The following is a 22,323-nucleotide window of genomic DNA, read 5'->3' on the forward strand; positions in this document are numbered from 1 at the left end:
CCAAGTGAAACCATGTAGAATAGTGGGTCCTCTCAAACATGGCACATCCAAGTGAAACCATGTAGAATAGTGGTTCCTCTCAAACATGACACATCCAAGTGAAACCATGTAGAATAATGGGTCCTCTCAAACATGACCCATCCAAGTGAAACCATGTAGAGTAATGGGTCCTCTCAAATATGACCCATCCAAGTGAAACCATGTAGAATAATGGGTCCTCTCAAACATGACACATCCAAGTGAAACCATGTAGAATAATGGATCCTCTCAAATATGACCCATCCAAGTGAAACCATGTAGAGTAATGGGTCCTCTCAAATATGACCCATCCAAGTGAAACCATGTAGAATAATGGGTCCTCTCAAACATGACCCATCCAAGTGAAACCATGTAGAGTAATGGGTCCTCTCAAATATGACCCATCCAAGTGAAACCATTTAGAATAATGGGTCCTCTCAAACATGACCCATCCAAGTGAAACCATGTAGAGTAATGTGTCCTCTCAAATATGACCCATCCAAGTGAAACCATGTAGAATAATGGGTCCTCTCAAACATGACCCATCCAAGTGAAACCATGTAGAATAGTGGGTCCTCTCAAACATGGCACATCCAAGTGAAACCATGTAGAATAGTGGGTCCTCTCAAACATGGCACATCCAAGTGAAACCATGTAGAATAGTGGGTCCTCTCAAACATGACACATCCAAGTGAAACCATGTAGAATAGTGGGTCCTCTCAAACATGGCACATCCAAGTGAAACCATGTAGAATAGTGGTTCCTCTCAAACATGACACATCCAAGTGAAACCATGTAGAATAATGGGTCCTCTCAAACATGACCCATCCAAGTGAAACCATGTAGTGTAATGGGTCCTCTCAAATATGACCCATCCAAGTGAAACCATGTAGAATAATGGGTCCTCTCAAACATGACACATCCAAGTGAAACCATGTAGAATAATGGATCCTCTCAAATATGACCCATCCAAGTGAAACCATGTAGAGTAATGGGTCCTCTCAAATATGACCCATCCAAGTGAAACCATGTAGAATAATGGGACCTCTCTAACAAGAGCCATCCAAGTGAAACCATGTAGAGTAATGGGTCCTCTCAAATATGACCCATCCAAGTGAAACCATTTAGAATAATGGGTCCTCTCAAACATGACCCATCCAAGTGAAACCATGTAGAGTAATGTGTCCTCTCAAATATGACCCATCCAAGTGAAACCATGTAGAATAATGGGTCCTCTCAAACATGACCCATCCAAGTGAAACCATGTAGAATAGTGGGTCCTCTCAAACATGGCACATCCAAGTGAAACCATGTAGAATAGTGGCTCCTCTCAAACATGACACATCCAAGTGAAACCATGTAGAATAGTGGGTCCTCTCAAACATGACACATCCAAGTGAAACCATGTAGAATAGTGGGTCCTCTCAAACATGGCACATCCAAGTGAAACCATGTAGAATAGTGGGTCCTCTCAAACATGACCCATCCAAGTGAAACCATGTAGAATAGTGGGTCCTCTCAAACATGGCACATCCAAGTGAAACCATGTAGAATAGTGGTTCCTCTCAAATATGACCCATCCAAGTGAAATCATGTAGAGTAATGGGTCCTCTCAAATATGACCCATCCAAGTGAAACCATGTAGAATAATGGGTCCTCTCAAACATTACCCATCCAAGTGAAACCATGTAGAGTAATGGGTCCTCTCAAATATGACCCATCCAAGTGAAACCATTTAGAATAATGGGTCCTCTCAAACATGACCCATCCAAGTGAAACCATGTAGAATAGTGGGTCCTCTCAAACATGGCACATCCAAGTGAAACCATGTAGAATAGTGGTTCCTCTCAAACATGACACATCCAAGTGAAACCATGTAGAATAATGGGTCCTCTCAAACATGACCCATCCAAGTGAAACCATGTAGAGTAATGGGTCCTCTCAAATATGACCCATCCAAGTGAAACCATGTAGAATAATGGGTCCTCTCAAACATGACACATCCAAGTGAAACCATGTAGAATAATGGATCCTCTCAAATATGACCCATCCAAGTGAAACCATGTAGAGTAATGGGTCCTCTCAAATATGACCCATCCAAGTGAAACCATGTAGAATAATGGGTCCTCTCAAACATGACCCATCCAAGTGAAACCATGTAGAGTAATGGGTCCTCTCAAATATGACCCATCCAAGTGAAACCATGTAGAGTAATGTGTCCTCTCAAATATGACCCATCCAAGTGAAACCATGTAGAATAATGGGTCCTCTCAAACATGACCCATCCAAGTGAAACCATGTAGAATAGTGGGTCCTCTCAAACATGGCACATCCAAGTGAAACCATGTAGAATAGTGGGTCCTCTCAAATATGACCCATCCAAGTGAAACCATTTAGAATAATGGGTCCTCTCAAACATGACCCATCCAAGTGAAACCATGTAGAGTAATGTGTCCTCTCAAATATGACCCATCCAAGTGAAACCATGTAGAATAATGGGTCCTCTCAAACATGACCCATCCAAGTGAAACCATGTAGAATAGTGGGTCCTCTCAAACATGGCACATCCAAGTGAAACCATGTAGAATAGTGGCTCCTCTCAAACATGACACATCCAAGTGAAACCATGTAGAATAATGGGTCCTCTCAAACATGACCCATCCAAGTGAAACCATGTAGAATAGTGGGTCCTCTCAAACATGGCACATCCAAGTGAAACCATGTAGAATAGTGGGTCCTCTCAAACATGACACATCCAAGTGAAACCATGTAGAATAATGGGTCCTCTCAAACATGACCCATCCAAGTGAAACCATGTAGAGTAATGGGTCCTCTCAAATATGACACATCCAAGTGAAACCATGTAGAATAATAGGTCCTCTCAAACATGACACATCCAAGTGAAACCATGTAGAATAATGGATCCTCTCAAATATGACCCATCCAAGTGAAACCATGTAGAGTAATGGGTCCTCTCAAATATGACCCATCCAAGTGAAACCATGTAGAATAATGGGTCCTCTCAAACATTACCCATCCAAGTGAAACCATGTAGAGTAATGGGTCCTCTCAAATATGACCCATCCAAGTGAAACCATTTAGAATAATGGGTCCTCTCAAACATGACCCATCCAAGTGAAACCATGTAGAATAGTGGGTCCTCTCAAACATGGCACATCCAAGTGAAACCATGTAGAATAGTGGCTCCTCTCAAACATGACACATCCAAGTGAAACCATGTAGAATAATGGATCCTCTCAAATATGACCCATCCAAGTGAAACCATGTAGAGTAATGGGTCCTCTCAAATATGACCCATCCAAGTGAAACCATGTAGAATAATGGGTCCTCTCAAACATGACCCATCCAAGTGAAACCATGTAGAGTAATGGGTCCTCTCAAATATGACCCATCCAAGTGAAACCATTTAGAATAATGGGTCCTCTCAAACATGACCCATCCAAGTGAAACCATGTAGAGTAATGTGTCCTCTCAAATATGACCCATCCAAGTGAAACCATGTAGAATAATGGGTCCTCTCAAACATGACCCATCCAAGTGAAACCATGTAGAATAGTGGGTCCTCTCAAACATGGCACATCCAAGTGAAACCATGTAGAATAGTGGGTCCTCTCAAACATGGCACATCCAAGTGAAACCATGTAGAATAGTGGGTCCTCTCAAACATGACACATCCAAGTGAAACCATGTAGAATAGTGGGTCCTCTCAAACATGGCACATCCAAGTGAAACCATGTAGAATAGTGGTTCCTCTCAAACATGACACATCCAAGTGAAACCATGTAGAATAATGGGTCCTCTCAAACATGACCCATCCAAGTGAAACCATGTAGAGTAATGGGTCCTCTCAAATATGACCCATCCAAGTGAAACCATGTAGAATAATGGGTCCTCTCAAACATGACACATCCAAGTGAAACCATGTAGAATAATGGATCCTCTCAAATATGACCCATCCAAGTGAAACCATGTAGAGTAATGGGTCCTCTCAAATATGACCCATCCAAGTGAAACCATGTAGAATAATGGGACCTCTCTAACAAGAGCCATCCAAGTGAAACCATGTAGAGTAATGGGTCCTCTCAAATATGACCCATCCAAGTGAAACCATTTAGAATAATGGGTCCTCTCAAACATGACCCATCCAAGTGAAACCATGTAGAGTAATGTGTCCTCTCAAATATGACCCATCCAAGTGAAACCATGTAGAATAATGGGTCCTCTCAAACATGACCCATCCAAGTGAAACCATGTAGAATAGTGGGTCCTCTCAAACATGGCACATCCAAGTGAAACCATGTAGAATAGTGGCTCCTCTCAAACATGACACATCCAAGTGAAACCATGTAGAATAGTGGGTCCTCTCAAACATGACACATCCAAGTGAAACCATGTAGAATAGTGGGTCCTCTCAAACATGGCACATCCAAGTGAAACCATGTAGAATAGTGGGTCCTCTCAAACATGACCCATCCAAGTGAAACCATGTAGAATAGTGGGTCCTCTCAAACATGGCACATCCAAGTGAAACCATGTAGAATAGTGGTTCCTCTCAAATATGACCCATCCAAGTGAAACCATGTAGAGTAATGGGTCCTCTCAAATATGACCCATCCAAGTGAAACCATGTAGAATAATGGGTCCTCTCAAACATTACCCATCCAAGTGAAACCATGTAGAGTAATGGGTCCTCTCAAATATGACCCATCCAAGTGAAACCATTTAGAATAATGGGTCCTCTCAAACATGACCCATCCAAGTGAAACCATGTAGAATAGTGGGTCCTCTCAAACATGGCACATCCAAGTGAAACCATGTAGAATAGTGGTTCCTCTCAAACATGACACATCCAAGTGAAACCATGTAGAATAATGGGTCCTCTCAAACATGACCCATCCAAGTGAAACCATGTAGAGTAATGGGTCCTCTCAAATATGACCCATCCAAGTGAAACCATGTAGAATAATGGGTCCTCTCAAACATGACACATCCAAGTGAAACCATGTAGAATAATGGATCCTCTCAAATATGACCCATCCAAGTGAAACCATGTAGAGTAATGGGTCCTCTCAAATATGACCCATCCAAGTGAAACCATGTAGAATAATGGGTCCTCTCAAACATGACCCATCCAAGTGAAACCATGTAGAGTAATGGGTCCTCTCAAATATGACCCATCCAAGTGAAACCATGTAGAGTAATGTGTCCTCTCAAATATGACCCATCCAAGTGAAACCATGTAGAATAATGGGTCCTCTCAAACATGACCCATCCAAGTGAAACCATGTAGAATAGTGGGTCCTCTCAAACATGGCACATCCAAGTGAAACCATGTAGAATAGTGGGTCCTCTCAAATATGACCCATCCAAGTGAAACCATTTAGAATAATGGGTCCTCTCAAACATGACCCATCCAAGTGAAACCATGTAGAGTAATGTGTCCTCTCAAATATGACCCATCCAAGTGAAACCATGTAGAATAATGGGTCCTCTCAAACATGACCCATCCAAGTGAAACCATGTAGAATAGTGGGTCCTCTCAAACATGGCACATCCAAGTGAAACCATGTAGAATAGTGGCTCCTCTCAAACATGACACATCCAAGTGAAACCATGTAGAATAATGGGTCCTCTCAAACATGACCCATCCAAGTGAAACCATGTAGAATAGTGGGTCCTCTCAAACATGGCACATCCAAGTGAAACCATGTAGAATAGTGGGTCCTCTCAAACATGACACATCCAAGTGAAACCATGTAGAATAATGGGTCCTCTCAAACATGACCCATCCAAGTGAAACCATGTAGAGTAATGGGTCCTCTCAAATATGACACATCCAAGTGAAACCATGTAGAATAATAGGTCCTCTCAAACATGACACATCCAAGTGAAACCATGTAGAATAATGGATCCTCTCAAATATGACCCATCCAAGTGAAACCATGTAGAGTAATGGGTCCTCTCAAATATGACCCATCCAAGTGAAACCATGTAGAATAATGGGTCCTCTCAAACATTACCCATCCAAGTGAAACCATGTAGAGTAATGTGTCCTCTCAAATATGACCCATCCAAGTGAAACCATTTAGAATAATGGGTCCTCTCAAACATGACCCATCCAAGTGAAACCATGTAGAATAGTGGGTCCTCTCAAACATGGCACATCCAAGTGAAACCATGTAGAATAGTGGCTCCTCTCAAACATGACACATCCAAGTGAAACCATGTAGAATAGTGGGTCCTCTCAAACATGACACATCCAAGTGAAACCATGTAGAATAGTGGGTCCTCTCAAACATGGCACATCCAAGTGAAACCATGTAGAATAGTGGGTCCTCTCAAACATGACCCATCCAAGTGAAACCATGTAGAATAGTGGGTCCTCTCAAACATGGCACATCCAAGTGAAACCATGTAGAATAGTGGTTCCTCTCAAATATGACCCATCCAAGTGAAACCATGTAGAGTAATGGGTCCTCTCAAATATGACCCATCCAAGTGAAACCATGTAGAATAATGGGTCCTCTCAAACATTACCCATCCAAGTGAAACCATGTAGAGTAATGGGTCCTCTCAAATATGACCCATCCAAGTGAAACCATTTAGAATAATGGGTCCTCTCAAACATGACCCATCCAAGTGAAACCATGTAGAATAGTGGGTCCTCTCAAACATGGCACATCCAAGTGAAACCATGTAGAATAGTGGTTCCTCTCAAACATGACACATCCAAGTGAAACCATGTAGAATAATGGGTCCTCTCAAACATGACCCATCCAAGTGAAACCATGTAGAGTAATGGGTCCTCTCAAATATGACCCATCCAAGTGAAACCATGTAGAATAATGGGTCCTCTCAAACATGACACATCCAAGTGAAACCATGTAGAATAATGGATCCTCTCAAATATGACCCATCCAAGTGAAACCATGTAGAGTAATGGGTCCTCTCAAATATGACCCATCCAAGTGAAACCATGTAGAATAATGGGTCCTCTCAAACATGACCCATCCAAGTGAAACCATGTAGAGTAATGGGTCCTCTCAAATATGACCCATCCAAGTGAAACCATGTAGAGTAATGTGTCCTCTCAAATATGACCCATCCAAGTGAAACCATGTAGAATAATGGGTCCTCTCAAACATGACCCATCCAAGTGAAACCATGTAGAATAGTGGGTCCTCTCAAACATGGCACATCCAAGTGAAACCATGTAGAATAGTGGGTCCTCTCAAATATGACCCATCCAAGTGAAACCATTTAGAATAATGGGTCCTCTCAAACATGACCCATCCAAGTGAAACCATGTAGAGTAATGTGTCCTCTCAAATATGACCCATCCAAGTGAAACCATGTAGAATAATGGGTCCTCTCAAACATGACCCATCCAAGTGAAACCATGTAGAATAGTGGGTCCTCTCAAACATGGCACATCCAAGTGAAACCATGTAGAATAGTGGCTCCTCTCAAACATGACACATCCAAGTGAAACCATGTAGAATAATGGGTCCTCTCAAACATGACCCATCCAAGTGAAACCATGTAGAATAGTGGGTCCTCTCAAACATGGCACATCCAAGTGAAACCATGTAGAATAGTGGGTCCTCTCAAACATGACACATCCAAGTGAAACCATGTAGAATAATGGGTCCTCTCAAACATGACCCATCCAAGTGAAACCATGTAGAGTAATGGGTCCTCTCAAATATGACACATCCAAGTGAAACCATGTAGAATAATAGGTCCTCTCAAACATGACACATCCAAGTGAAACCATGTAGAATAATGGATCCTCTCAAATATGACCCATCCAAGTGAAACCATGTAGAGTAATGGGTCCTCTCAAATATGACCCATCCAAGTGAAACCATGTAGAATAATGGGTCCTCTCAAACATTACCCATCCAAGTGAAACCATGTAGAGTAATGGGTCCTCTCAAATATGACCCATCCAAGTGAAACCATTTAGAATAATGGGTCCTCTCAAACATGACCCATCCAAGTGAAACCATGTAGAATAGTGGGTCCTCTCAAACATGGCACATCCAAGTGAAACCATGTAGAATAGTGGTTCCTCTCAAACATGACACATCCAAGTGAAACCATGTAGAATAATGGGTCCTCTCAAACATGACCCATCCAAGTGAAACCATGTAGAGTAATGGGTCCTCTCAAATATGACCCATCCAAGTGAAACCATGTAGAATAATGGGTCCTCTCAAACATGACACATCCAAGTGAAACCATGTAGAATAATGGATCCTCTCAAATATGACCCATCCAAGTGAAACCATGTAGAGTAATGGGTCCTCTCAAATATGACCCATCCAAGTGAAACCATGTAGAATAATGGGTCCTCTCAAACATGACCCATCCAAGTGAAACCATGTAGAGTAATGGGTCCTCTCAAATATGACCCATCCAAGTGAAACCATTTAGAATAATGGGTCCTCTCAAACATGACCCATCCAAGTGAAACCATGTAGAGTAATGTGTCCTCTCAAATATGACCCATCCAAGTGAAACCATGTAGAATAATGGGTCCTCTCAAACATGACCCATCCAAGTGAAACCATGTAGAATAGTGGGTCCTCTCAAACATGGCACATCCAAGTGAAACCATGTAGAATAGTGGCTCCTCTCAAACATGACACATCCAAGTGAAACCATGTAGAATAGTGGGTCCTCTCAAACATGACACATCCAAGTGAAACCATGTAGAATAGTGGGTCCTCTCAAACATGGCACATCCAAGTGAAACCATGTAGAATAGTGGTTCCTCTCAAACATGACACATCCAAGTGAAACCATGTAGAATAATGGGTCCTCTCAAACATGACACATCCAAGTGAAACCATATAGAATAGTGGGTCCTCTCAAACATGGCACATCCAAGTGAAACCATGTAGAATAGTGGGTCCTCTCAAACATGGCACATCCAAGTGAAACCATGTAGAATAGTGGTTCCTCTCAAACATGACACATCCAAGTGAAACCATGTAGAATAATGGGTCCTCTCAAACATGACACATCCAAGTGAAACCATATAGAATAGTGGGTCCTCTCAAACATGGCACATCCAAGTGAAACCATGTAGAATAGTGGGTCCTCTCAAACATGACACATCCAAGTGAAACCATGTAGAATAATGGGTCCTCTCAAACATGACCCATCCAAGTGAAACCATGTAGAGTAATGGGTCCTCTCAAATATGACCCATCCAAGTGAAACCATTTAGAATAATGGGTCCTCTCAAACATGACCCATCCAAGTGAAACCATGTAGAGTAATGGGTCCTCTCAAATATGACCCATCCAAGTGAAACCATTTAGAATAATGGGTCCTCTCAAACATGACCCATCCAAGTGAAACCATGTAGAGTAATGGGTCCTCTCAAATATGACCCATCCAAGTGAAACCATGTAGAATAATGGGTCCTCTCAAACATGACCCATCCAAGTGAAACCATGTAGAATAGTGGGTCCTCTCAAACATGACACATCCAAGTGAAACCATGTAGAATAGTGGGTCCTCTCAAACATGACACATCCAAGTGAAACCATGTAGAATAATGGGTCCTCTCAAACATGACCCATCCAATTGAAACCATGTAGAATAATGGGTCCTCTCAAACATGACCCATCCAAGTGAAACCATGTAGAATAATGGATCCTCTCAAATATGACCCATCCAAGTGAAACCATACTAGAATAACTGGTAATCTATGACACATCAGTTCCAAACTGAACAGTGAAAAGTCAGAGGGTATGAGACAGTTTAAGACTGGCGGCATCTGTCTGAACAGTGGAACAGGAGTAAAATACAACAGGGGGGAAAAATCATAACTACACTGTCTGTCTGTCTGTCTGTATCCAGGCAGAGGCAGGCACTCAGTTGAAAAATCTCAGTGCCAGCATATGTTGGCTGTTTGTATTATGAGAGCAACTGGCAGAATTTCAACCATCTGGCTGAAGTTCAAGAGGCGGTTGAATACTGACCATTCTCCTAACCCTCCCCCCATGCACCCCCCTAAGATTTGCTTTGGAGTTAGTCAAAAAGGTTGCCAGAACCTATGAATCATTGCAGTATGCCACTCGCAGAGAAATGAATGGTAGAAGTGTGTTTTTATTTTTACAGGAATGCATTGTTGTACTACTTAAGTTGTTTTATGTGCAGTGGAGAGAGAGGCAATGGGGTGGCTGCAGTGGAGAGAGAGGCAATGGGGAGGCTGCAGTGGAGAGAGAGGCAATGGGGTGGCTGCAGTAGAGAGATAGGCAATGGGGTGGCTGCAGTGGAGAGAGAGGCAATGGGGTGGCTGCAGTGGAGAGAGAGGCAATGGGGTGGCTGCAGTGAAGAGAGAGGCAATGGGGAGGCTGCAGTGGAGAGAGAGGCAATGGGGTGGCTGCAGTGGAGAGAGAGGCAATGGGGTGGCTGCAGTGGAGAGAGAGGCAATGGGGTGGCTGCAGTGGAGAGAGAGGCAATGGGGTGGCTGCAGTGGAGAGAGGCAATGGGGTGGCTGCAGTGGAGAGAGAGGCAATGGGGTGGCTGCAGTGGAGAGAGAGGCAATGGGGTGGCTGCAGTGGAGAGAGAGGCAATGGGTGGCTGCAGTGGAGAGAGGGGCAATGGGGTGGCTGCAGTGGAGAGAGAGGCAATGGGGTGGCTGCAGTGGAGAGAGAGGCAATGGGGTGGCTGCAAAGTGGAGAGAGAGGCAATGGGGTGGCTGCAGTGGAGAGAGAGGCAATGGGGTGGCTGCAGTGAGAGAGAGGCAATGGGGTGGCTGCAGTGGAGAGAGAGGCAATGGGGTGGCTGCAGTGGAGAGAGAGGCAATGGGGTGGCTGCAGTGGAGAGAGAGGCAATGGGTGGCTGCAGTGGGAGAGAGGGGCAATGGGGTGGCTGCAGTGGGAGAGAGGCAATGGGGTGGCTGCAGTGGGAGAGAGAGCGGCAATGGGGTGGCTGCAGTGAGAGAGAGGCAATGGGGTGGCTGCAGTGGAGACAGAGGCAATGGGGTGGCTGCAGTGGAGAGAGAGGCAATGGGGTGGCTGCAGTGGAGAGAGGCAATGGGGTGTCTGCAGTGGAGAAAGAGGCAATGGGGTGGCTGCAGTGGAGAGAGAGGCAATGGGGTGGCTGCAGTGGGAGAGAGGCAATGGGGTGGCTGCAGTGGAGAGAGAGGCAATGGGGTGGCTGCAGTGGAGAAAGAGGCAATGGCGTGGCTGCAGTGGAGAGAGAGGCAATGGGGTGGCTGCAGTGGAGAGAGAGGCAATGGGGTGGCTGCAGTGGAGAGAGAGGCAATGGGGTGGCTGCAGTGGAGAGAGAGGCAATGGGGTGGCTGCAGTGGAGAGAGAGGCAATGGGGTGGCTGCAGTGGAGAGAGAGGCAATGGGTGGCTGCAGTGGAGAGAGGGGCAATGGGGTGGCTGCAGTGGAGAGAGAGGCAATGGGGTGGCTGCAGTAGAGAGAGAGGCAATGGGGTGGCTGCAGTGGAGAGAGAGGCAATGGGGTGGCTGCAGTGGAGACAGAGGCAATGGGGTGGCTGCAGTGGAGAGAGAGGCAATGGGGTGGCTGCAGTGGAGAGAGACGCAATGGGTGTCTACAGTGGAGAAAGAGGCAATGGGGTGGCTGCAGTGGAGAGAGAGGCAATGGGGTGGCTGCAGTGGAGAGAGAGGCAATGGGGTGGCTGCAGTGGAGAGAGAGGCAATGGGGTGGCTGCAGTGGAGAAAGAGGCAATGGCGTGGCTGCAGTGGAGAGAGAGGCAATGGGGTGGCTGCAGTGGAGAGAGAGGCAATGGGGTGGCTGCAGTGGAGAGAGAGGCAATGGGGTGGCTGCAGTGGAGAGAGAGGCAATGGGGTGGCTGCAGTGGAGAGAGAGGCAATGGGGTGGCTGCAGTGGAGAGAGAAGCAATGGGGTGGCTGCAGTGGAGAGAGAGGCAATGGGTGGCTGCAGTGGAGAGAGGGGCAATGGGGTGGCTGCAGTGGAGAGAGAGGCAATGGGGTGGCTGCAGTAGAGAGAGAGGCAATGGGGTGGCTGCAGTGGAGAGAGAGGCAATGGGGTGGCTGCAGTGGAGAGAGAGGCAATGGGGTGGCTGCAGTGGAGAGAGAGGCAATGGGGTGGCTGCAGTGGAGAGAGAGGCAATGGGGTGGCTGCAGTGGAGAGAGAGGCAATGGGGTGTCTACAGTGGAGAGAGAGGCAATGGGGTGGCTGCAGTGGAGAGACGCAATGGGTGTCTACAGTGGAGAGAGAGGCAATGGGGTGGCTGCAGTGGAGAGAGAAGCAATGGGGTGGCTGCAGTGGAGAGAGAGGCAATGGGGTGGCTGCAGTGGAGAGAGAGGCAATGGGGAGGCAGCAGTGGAGAGAGAGAGGCAATGGGGTGGCTGCAGTGGAGAGAGAGGCAATGGGGTGGCTGCAGTGGAGAGAGAGGCAATGGGGTGGCTGCAGTGGAGAGAGAGGCAATGGGGTGGCTGCAGTGGAGAGAGAGGCAATGGGGTGGCTGCAGTGGAGAGAGAGGCAATGGGGGGTGCAGTGGAGAGAGAGGCAATGGGGTGGCTGCAGTGGAGAGAGAGGCAATGGGGTGGCTGCAGTGGACAGTGGAGAGAGGCAATGGGGTGGCTGCAGTGGAGAGGAGAGAGAGGCAATGGGGTGGCTGCAGTGGAGAGAGAGGCAATGGGGTGGCTGCAGTGGAGAGAGAGGCAATGGGGTGGCTGCAGTGGAGAGAGAGGCAATGGGGTGGCTGCAGTGGAGAGAGAGGCAATGGGGTGGCTGCAGTGAAGAGAGAGGCAATGGGGTGGCTGCAGTGGAGAGAGAGGCAATGGGGTGGCTGCAGTGGAGAGAGAGGCAATGGGGTGGCTGCAGTGAGAGAGAGGCAATGGGGTGGCTGCAGTGGAGAGAGAGGCAATGGGGTGGCTGCAGTGGAGAGAGAGGCAATGGGGTGGCTGCAGTGGAGAGAGAGGCAATGGGGTGGCTGCAGTGGAGAGCAAGAGGCAATGGGGTGGCTGCAGTGGAGAGAGAGGCAAGGCAATGGAGGGGCAATGGGGTGGCTGCAGTGGAGAGAGAGGCAATGGGGTGGCTGCAGTGGAGAGAGAGGCAATGGGGTGGCTGCAGTGGAGAGAGAGGCAATGGGGTGGCTGCAGTGGAGAGAGAGGCAATGGGGTGGCTGCAGTGGAGAGAGAGGCAATGGGGTGGCTGCAGTGGAGAGAGAGGCAATGGGGTGGCTGCAGTGGAGAGAGAGGCAATGGGGTGGCTGCAGTGGAGAGAGAGGCAATGGGGTGGCTGCAGTGGAGAGAGTGGAGGGCAATGGGGTGGCTGCAGTGGAGAGAGAGGCAATGGGGTGGCTGCAGTGGAGAGAGAGGCAATGGGTGGCTGCAGTGGAGAGAGAGGCAATGGGGTGGCTGCAGTGGAGAGAGAGGCAATGGGGGTGGCTGCAGTGGAGAGAGAGGCAATGGGGTGGCTGCAGTGGAGAGAGAGGCAATGGGGTGGCTGCAGTGGAGAGAGAGGCAATGGGGTGGCTGCAGTGGAGAGAGAGGCAATGGGGTGGCTGCAGTGGAGAGAGGCAATGGGGTGGCTGCAGTGGAGAGAGAGGCAATGGGGTGGCTGCAGTGGAGCAGTGGAGAGAGAGGCAATGGGGTGGCTGCAGTGGAGAGAGAGGCAATGGGCAGTGGAGGCTGCAGTGGAGTGGAGAGAGGCAATGGGGTGGCTGCAGTGGAGAGAGAGGCAATGGGGTGTCTGCAGTGGAGAGAGAGGCTGCATGGGGCAATGGGGTGGCTGCAGTGGAGAGAGGCAATGGGTGTCTGCAGTGGAGAGAGAGGCAATGGGGTGGGCTGCAGTGGAGAGAGAGAGGCAATGGGGTGTCAATGGGGTGGCTGCAGTGGAGAGAGAGGCAATGGGGTGGCTGCAGTGGAGAGAGAGGCAATGGGGTGGCTGCAGTGGAGAGAGAGGCAATGGGGTGGCTGCAGTGGAGAGAGAGGCAATGGGGTGGCTGCAGTGGAGAGAGAGGCAATGGGGTGGCTGCAGTGGAGAGAGGCAATGGGGTGGCTGCAATGGAGAGAGGGTCTACAGTGGAGAGAGAGGCAATGGGGTGGCTGCAGTGGAGAGAGAGGCAATGGGGTGTCTACAGTGGAGAGAGAGGCAATGGGGTGGCTGCAGTGGAGAGAGAGGCAATGGGGTGGCTGCAGTGGAGAGAGAGGCAATGGGGTGGCTGCAGTGGAGAGAGAGGCAATGGGGTGGCTGCAGTGAGAGAGAGAGGCAATGGGGTGGCTGCAGTGGAGAGAGAGGCAATGGGGTGGCTACAGTGGAGAGAGAGGCAATGGGGTGGGTGCTACAGTGGAGAGAGGCAATGGGGTGGCTGCAGTGGAGAGAGAGGCAATGGGGTGGCTGCAGTGGAGAGAGGAGGCAATGGGGTGGCTGCAGTGGAGAGAGAGGCAATGGGGTGGCTGCAGTGGAGAGAGAGGCAATGGGGTGGCTGCAGTGGAGAGAGAGGCAATGGGGTGGCTGCAGTGGAGAGAGAGGCAATGGGTGGCTGCAGTGGAGAGAGGCAATGGGTGCTGCAGTGGAGAGAGAGGCAATGGGGTGGCTGCAGTGGAGAGAGAGGCAATGGGGTGGCTGCAGTGGAGAGAGAGGCAATGGGGTGGCTGCAGTGGAGAGAGGCAATGGGGTGGCTGCAGTGGAGAGAGAGGCAATGGGGTGGCTGCAGTGGAGAGAGGCAATGGGGTGGCTGCAGTGGAGAGAGAGGCAATGGGGTGGCTGCAGTGGAGAGAGAGCAAGGCAATGGGGCAATGGCTGCAGTGGAGAGAGAGGCAATGGGGTGTCTGCAGTGGAGAGAGAGGCAATGGGGTGGCTGCAGTGGAGAGCAATGGGGGCAATGGGGTGGCTGCAGTGGAGAGAGAGGCAATGGGGTGGCTGCAGTGGAGAGAGAGGCAATGGGGTGGCTGCAGTGGAGAGAGAGGCAATGGGGTGGCTGCAGTGGAGAGAGAGGCAATGGGGTGGCTGCAGTGGGAGAGAGAGGCAATGGGGTGGCTGCAGTGGAGAGAGGCAATGGGGTGGCTGCAGTGGAGAGAGAGGCAATGGGGTGGCTGCAGTGGAGAGAGGCAATGGGGTGGTCTACAGTGGGAGAGAGGCAATGGGGTGGCTACAGTGAGAGAGAGGGCTGCAGTGGAGAGAGAGGCAATGGGTGTCTACAGTGGGAGAGAGGCAATGGGGTGGCTGCAGTGGAGAGAGAGGCAATGGGGTGTCTGCAGTGGGAGAGAGGCAATGGGGTGGCTGCAGTGGAGAGAGAGGCAATGGGGTGGCTGCAGTGGAGAGCAAGAGGCAATGGGGTGGCTGCAGTGGAGAGAGAGGCAATGGGGTGGCTGCAGTGAGAGAGAGAGGCAATGGGGTGGCTGCAGTGGAGAGAGGCAATGGGTGGCTGCAGTGGAGAGAGAGGCAATGGGGTGGCTGCAGTGGAGAGAGGCAATGGGTGTCTACAGTGGAGAGAGAGGCAATGGGGTGGCTGCAGTGGAGAGAGAAGGCAATGGGGTGGCTGCAGTGGAGAGAGAGGCAATGGGGTGGCTGCAGTGGAGAGAGAGGCAATGGAGAGAGAGGCAATGGGGTGGCTGCAGTGGAGAGAGAGGCAATGGGGTGGGCTGCAGTGGAGAAAGAGGCAATGGCAATGGGGTGGCTGCAGTGGAGAGAGAGGCAATGGGGTGGCTGCAGTGGAGGAGAGGCAATGGGGTGGCTGCAGTGGAGAGAGAGGCAATGGGGTGGCTGCAGTGAGAGAGAGGCAATGGGGTGGCTGCAGTGGAGAGAGAGGCAATGGGGTGGCTGCAGTGGAGAGAGAGGCAATGGGGTGGCTGCAGTGGAGAGAGAGGCAATGGGGAGGCTGCAGTGGAGAGAGACGCAATGGGTGTCTACAGTGGAGAGAGAGGCAATGGGGTGGCTGCAGTGGAGAGGCTGCAATGGGGCAATGGGGTGGCTGCAGTGGAGAGAGCAAGGCAATGGGGTGGCTGCAGTGGAGACAGAAGGCAATGGGGTGGCTGCAGTGGAGAGAGAGGCAATGGGGTGGCTGCAGTGGGAGAGAGAGGCAATGGGGTGGCTGCAGTGGAGAGAGAGGCAATGGGGTGGGTGCAGTGGAGAAAGAGGCAATGGGTGGCTGCAGTGGAGAGAGAGGCAATGGGGTGGCTGCAGTGGAGAGAGAGGCAATGGGGTGGCTGCAGTGGAGAGAGAGGCAATGGGGTGGCTGCAGTGGAGAGAGAGGCAATGGGGTGGCTGCAGTGGAGAGAGAGGCAATGGGGTGGCTGCAGTGGAGAGAGAGGCAATGGGGTGGCTGCAGTGGAGAGAGAGGCAATGGGGTGGCTGCAGTGGAGAGAGAGGCAATGGGGTGGCTGCAGTGGAGAGAGAGGCAATGGGGTGGCTGCAGTGGAGAGAGAGGCAATGGGGTGGCTGCAGTGGAGAGAGAGGCAATGGGGTGGCTGCAGTGGAGAGAGAGGCAATGGGGTGGCTGCAGTGGAGAGAGAGGCAATGGGGTGGCTGCAGTGGAGAGAGAGGCAATGGGGTGGCTGCAGTTGAGAGAGAGGCAATGGGGTGGCTGCAGTGGAGAGAGAGGCAATGGGGTGGCTGCAGTGGAGAGAGAGGCAATGGGGTGGCTGCAGTGGAGAGAGAGGCAATGGGGTGGCTGCAGTGGAGAGAGAGGCAATGGGGTGGCTGCAGTGGGAGAGAGAGGCAATGGGGTGGCTGCAGTGGAGAGAGAGGCAATGGGGTGGCTGCAGTGGAGAGAGAGGCAATGGGGTGGCTGCAGTGAAGAGAGAGGCAATGGGGAGGCTGCAGTGGAGAGAGACGCAATGGGTGTCTACAGTGGAGAGAGAGGCAATGGGGTGGCTGCAGTGCAAGTGGTCTACAGTGGAGAGAGAGGCAATGGGGGGCTGCAGTCTAGGCAATGGGGTGGCTGCAGTGGAGAGAGAGGCAATGGGGTGGCTGCAGTGGAGAGAGAGGCAATGGGGTGGCTGCAGTGGAGAGAGGCAATGGGGTGGCTGCAGTGGAGAGAGAGGCAATGGGGTGGCTGCAGTGAGAGAGGCAATGGGGTGGCTGCAGTGGAGAGAGAGGCAATGGGGTGGCTGCAGTGGAGAGAGAGGCAATGGGGTGGCTGCAGTGGAGAGAGAGGCAATGGGTGGCTGCAGTGGAGAGAGAGGCAATGGGGTGGCTGCAGTGAGAGAGAGGCAATGGGGAGGCTGCAGTGGAGAGAGAGGCAATGGGGTGTCTGCAGTGGAGAGAGAGGCAATGGGGTGGCTGCAGTGGAGAGAGAGGCAATGGGGTGGCTGCAGTGGAGAGAGAGGCTGCAATGGGGTGGCTGCAGTGGAGAGAGAGGCAATGGGGTGGCTGCAGTGGAGAGAGGGGGAGAGAGAGGCAATGGGGTGGCTGCAGTGGGAGAGAGAGGCAATGGGGTGGCTGCAGTGGAGAGAGAGGCAATGGGGTGGCTGCAGTGGAGAGAGAGGCAATGGCAATGGGGTGGCTGCAGTGGAGAGAGATGGGGTGGCTGCAATGGGGTGTCTGCAGTGGAGAGAGAGGCAATGGGGTGGCTGCAGTGGAGAGAGGCAATGGGGTGGCTGCAGTGGAGAGAGAGGCAATGGGGTGGCTGCAGTGGAGAGAGAGGCAATGGGTGTGGCTGCAGTGGAGAGAGAGGCAATGGGGTGGCTGCAGTGGAGAGAGAGGCAATGGGGTGGCTGCAGTGGAGAGAGAGGCAATGGGGTGGCTGCAGTGGAGGAGAGAGGCAATGGGGTGGCTGCAGTGAGAGAGAGGCAATGGGGATGGCTGCAGGCAGCAGTGGAGAGAGAGGCAATGGGGTGGCTGCAGTGGAGAGAGGCAATGGGGTGGCTGCAGTGGAGAGAGAGGCAATGGGGTGGCTGCAGTGGAGAGAGCAAGGCAATGCAGGGGTGGCTGCAGTGGAGAGAGAGGCAATGGGGTGGCTGCAGTGGAGAGAGAGAGGCAATGGGGTGGCTGCAGTGGAATGCAATGGGGTGGCTGCAGTGGAGAGAGAGGCAATGGGGTGGCTGCAGTGGAGAGAGAGGCAATGGGGTGGCTGCAGTGGAGAGAGAGGCAATGGGGTGGCTGCAGTGGAGAGAGGCAATGGGGTGGCTGCAGTGGAGAGAGAGGCAATGGGGTGGCTGCAGTGGAGAGAGAGGCAATGGGGTGGCTGCAGTGGAGAGAGACGCAATGGGTGTCTACAGTGGAGAGAGAGGCAATGGGGTGGCTGCAGTGGAGAGAGACGCAATGGGTGTCTACAGTGGAGAGAGAGGCAATGGGGTGGCTGCAGTGGAGAGAGAAGCAATGGGGTGGCTGCAGTGGAGAGAGAGGCAATGGGGTGGCTGCAGTGGAGAGAGAGGCAATGGGGTGGCTGCAGTGGAGAGAGAGGCAATGGGGTGGCTGCAGTGGAGAGAGAGGCAATGGGGTGGCTGCAGTGGAGAGAGAGGCAATGGGGTGGCTGCAGTGGAGAGAGAGGCAATGGGTGGCTGGCTGCAGTGGAGAGAGAGGCAATGGGGTGGCTGCAGTGGAGGGGTGGCTGAGGCAATGGGGTGGGGTGGCTGCAGTGGAGTGGAGAGAGAGGCAATGGGGTGGCTGCAGTGGAGAGAGAGGCAATGGGGTGGCTGCAGTGGAGAGAGAGGCAATGGGGTGGCTGCAGTGGAGAGAGGCAATGGGGTGGCTGCAGTGGAGAGAGAGGCAATGGGGTGTCTACAGTGGAGAGAGGCAATGGGGTGGCTGCAGTGGAGAGAGAGGCAATGGGGTGGCTGCAGTGAGAGAGAGGCAATGGGGTGGCTGCAGTGGAGAGAGGCAATGGGGTGGCTGCAGTGGAGAGAGAGGCAATGGGCAGTGGAGAGAGAGGGCTGCAGTGGGAGAGAGGCAATGGCAGTGGAGAGAGGCAATGGGGTGGCTGCAGTGGAGAGAGAGGCAATGGGGTGGCTGCAGTGGAGAGAGAGGCAATGGGGTGGCTGCAGTGGAGAGAGAGGCAATGGGGTGGCTGCAGTGGAGAGAGAGGCAATGGGGTGGCTGCAGTGGAGAGAGAGGCAATGGGGTGGCTGCAGTGGAGAGAGAGGCAATGGGGTGGCTGCAGTGGAGAGAGAGGCAATGGGGTGGCTGCAGTGGGAGAGAGAGGCAATGGGGTGGCTGCAGTGAGAGAGAGAGGCAATGGGTGGCTGCAGTGGAGAGAGAGGCAATGGGGTGGCTGCAGTGGAGAGAGGCAATGGGGTGGCTGCAGTGGAGAGAGAGGCAATGGGGTGGCTGCAGTGGAGAGAGAGGCAATGGGGTGGCTGCAGTGGAGAGAGAGGCAATGGGGTGGCTGCAGTGGAGAGGATGGGGTGGCTGCAGTGGAGAGAGAGGCAATGGGGTGGCTGCAGTGGAGAGAGAGGCAATGGGGTGGCTGCAGTGAGAGCAATGGGTGAGGCAATGGGGTGGCTGCAGTGGAGAGAGGCAATGGGGTGGCTGCAGTGGGAGAGAGGCAATGGGGTGGCTGCAGTGGAGAGAGGCAATGGGGTGGCTGCAGTGGAGAGAGAGGCAATGGGGTGGCTGCAGTGCAATGGGGTGGCTGCAGTGGAGAGAGAGGCAATGGGGTGGCTGCAGTGGAGAGAGAGGCAATGGGGTGGCTGCAGTGGAGAGAGAGGCAATGGGGTGGCTGCAGTGGAGAGAGAGGCAATGGGGTGGCTGCAGTGGAGAGAGAGGCAATGGGGTGGCTGCAGTGGAGAGAGGCAATGGGGTGGCTGCAGTGGAGAGATGGGGTGGCTGCAATGGGAGGCAATGGGGGCTACAGTGGAGAGAGAGGCAATGGGGTGGCTGCAGTGGAGAGAGAGGCAATGGGGTGGCTGCAGTGGAGAGAGGCAATGGGGTGGCTGCAGTGGAGAGGCAGAGAGGCAATGGGGTGGCTGCAGTGGAGAGAGAGGCAATGGGGTGGCTGCAGTGGAGAGAGGCAATGGGGTGGCTGCAGTGGAGAGAGAGGCAATGGGGTGGCTGCAGTGAGAGAGAGGCAATGGGGTGGCTGCAGTGGAGAGAGAGGCAATGGGGTGGCTGCAGTGGAGAGAGAGGCAAGGCTGCAGTGGGTGGCTGCAGTGGAGAGAGAGGCAATGGGGTGGCTGCAGTGGAGAGAGAGGCAATGGGGTGGCTGCAGTGGAGAGAGAGGCAATGGGGTGGCTGCAGTGGAGCAGAGAGGCAATGGGGTGGCTGCAGTGGAGAGAGAGGCAATGGGGTGGCTGCAGTGGAGAGAGAGGCAATGGGGTGGCTGCAGTGGAGAGAGAGGCAATGGGAGTGGCTGCAGTGGAGAGAGAGGCAATGGGGTGGCTGCAGTGGAGAGAGAGGCAATGGGGTGGCTGCAGTGGAGAGAGGAGGCAATGGGGTGGCTGCAGTGGAGAGCAATGGGGTGGCAATGGGGTGGCTGCAGTGGAGAGAGAGGCAATGGGGTGGCTGCAGTGGAGAGAGAGGCAATGGGGTGGCTGCAGTGGAGAGAGGCAATGGGGTGGCTGCAGTGGAGGAGAGAGGCAATGGGGTGGCTGCAGTGGAGAGAGAGGCAATGGGGTGGCTGCAGTGGAGAGAGAGGCAATGGGGTGGCTGCAGTGGAGAGAGGCAATGGGGTGGCTGCAGTGGAGAGAGGCAATGGGGTGGCTGCAGTGAGAGAGGCAATGGGGTGGCTGCAGTGGAGAGAGGCAATGGGTGGCTGCAGTGGAGAGAGAGGCAATGGGGTGGCTGCAGTGGAGAGCAATGGGGTGGCTGCAGTGGAGAGAGGCAATGGGGTGGCTGCAGTGGAGAGAGGCAATGGGGTGGCTGCAGTGGAGAGAGGCAATGGGGTGGCTGCAGTGGAGAGAGAGGCAATGGGGAGGCAGCAGTGGAGAGAGAGAGGCAATGGGGTGGCTGCAGTGGAGAGAGAGGCAATGGGGTGGCTGCAGTGGAGAGAGAGGCAATGGGGTGGCTGCAGTGGAGAGAGAGGCAATGGGGTGGCTGCAGTGGAGAGAGAGGCAATGGGGTGGCTGCAGTGGAGAGAGAGGCAATGGGGGCAATGGGGTGGCTGCAGTGGAGAGAGGCAATGGGGTGGCTGCAGTGGAGAGAGGCAATGGGGTGGCTGCAGTGGAGAGGCAAGAGTGAGAGAGGCAATGGGGTGGCTGCAGTGGGAGAGAGAGGCAATGGGGTGGCTGCAGTGGAGAGAGAGGCAATGGGGTGGCTGCAGTGGAGAGAGCAATGGGGTGGCAATGGGGAGGCAATGCAGTGGCTGCAGTGGAGAGAGGCAATGGGGTGGCTGCAGTGGAGGAGAGGCAATGGGGTGGCTGCAGTGGAGAGAGAGGCAATGGGGTGGCTGCAGTGGAGAGAGAGGCAATGGGTGGCTGCAGTGGGAGAGAGGCAGGAGGGGTGGCTGCAGTGGAGAGAGAGGCAATGGGGTGGCTGCAGTGGAGAGAGAGGCAATGGGGTGGCTGCAGTGGAGAGAGAGGCAATGGGGTGGCTGCAGTGGAGAGAGAGGCAATGGGGTGGCTGCAGTGGAGAGAGGCAATGGGGTGGCTGCAGTGGAGAGAGAGGCAATGGGGTGGCTGCAGTGGGAGAGAGCAGGCAAGTGGGAGTGGCAATGCAGTGGCTGCAGAGAGAGGCAATGGGGTGGCTGCAGTGGAGAGAGAGGCAATGGGGTGGCTGCAGTGGAGAGAGAGGCAATGGGGTGGCTGCAGTGGAGAGAGGCAATGGGGTGGCTGCAGTGGAGAGAGAGGCAATGGGGTGGCTGCAGTGGAGAGAGAGGCAATGGGGTGGCTGCAGTGGAGAGAGCAATGGGGTGGTGCAGAGCAATGAGAGGGCAATGGGGTGGCTGCAGTGGAGAGAGAGGCAATGGGGTGGCTGCAGTGGAGAGAGAGGCAATGGGTGGCTGCAGTGGAGCAGTGGAGAGAGGCAATGGGGTGGCTGCAGTGGAGAGCAATGGGGCAATGGAGGGGCAATGGGGTGGCTGCAGTGGAGAGAGGCAATGGGGTGGCTGCAGTGGAGAGAGAGGCAATGGGGTGGCTGCAGTGGAGAGAGAGGCAATGGGGTGTCTACAGTGGGAGAGAGGCAATGGGGTGGCTGCAGTGGAGAGAGAGGCAATGGGGTGGCTGCAGTGGAGAGAGGCAATGGGGAGGCAATGGGGTGGCTGCAGTGGAGAGAGAGGCAATGGGGTGGCTGCAGTGGAGAGAGAGGCAATGGGGTGGCTGCAGTGGAGAGAGAGGCAATGGGGTGGCTGCAGTGGAGAGAGGCAAGGCAATGGGTGGCTGCAGTGGAGAGAGAGGCAATGGGGTGGCTGCAGTGGAGAGAGGCAATGGGGTGGCTGCAGTGGA

The sequence above is a fragment of the Oncorhynchus nerka genome, linkage group LG5, assembly GCF_034236695.1.
Source record: "Oncorhynchus nerka isolate Pitt River linkage group LG5, Oner_Uvic_2.0, whole genome shotgun sequence".
NCBI classification, from domain to species: domain Eukaryota; kingdom Metazoa; phylum Chordata; class Actinopteri; order Salmoniformes; family Salmonidae; genus Oncorhynchus; species Oncorhynchus nerka.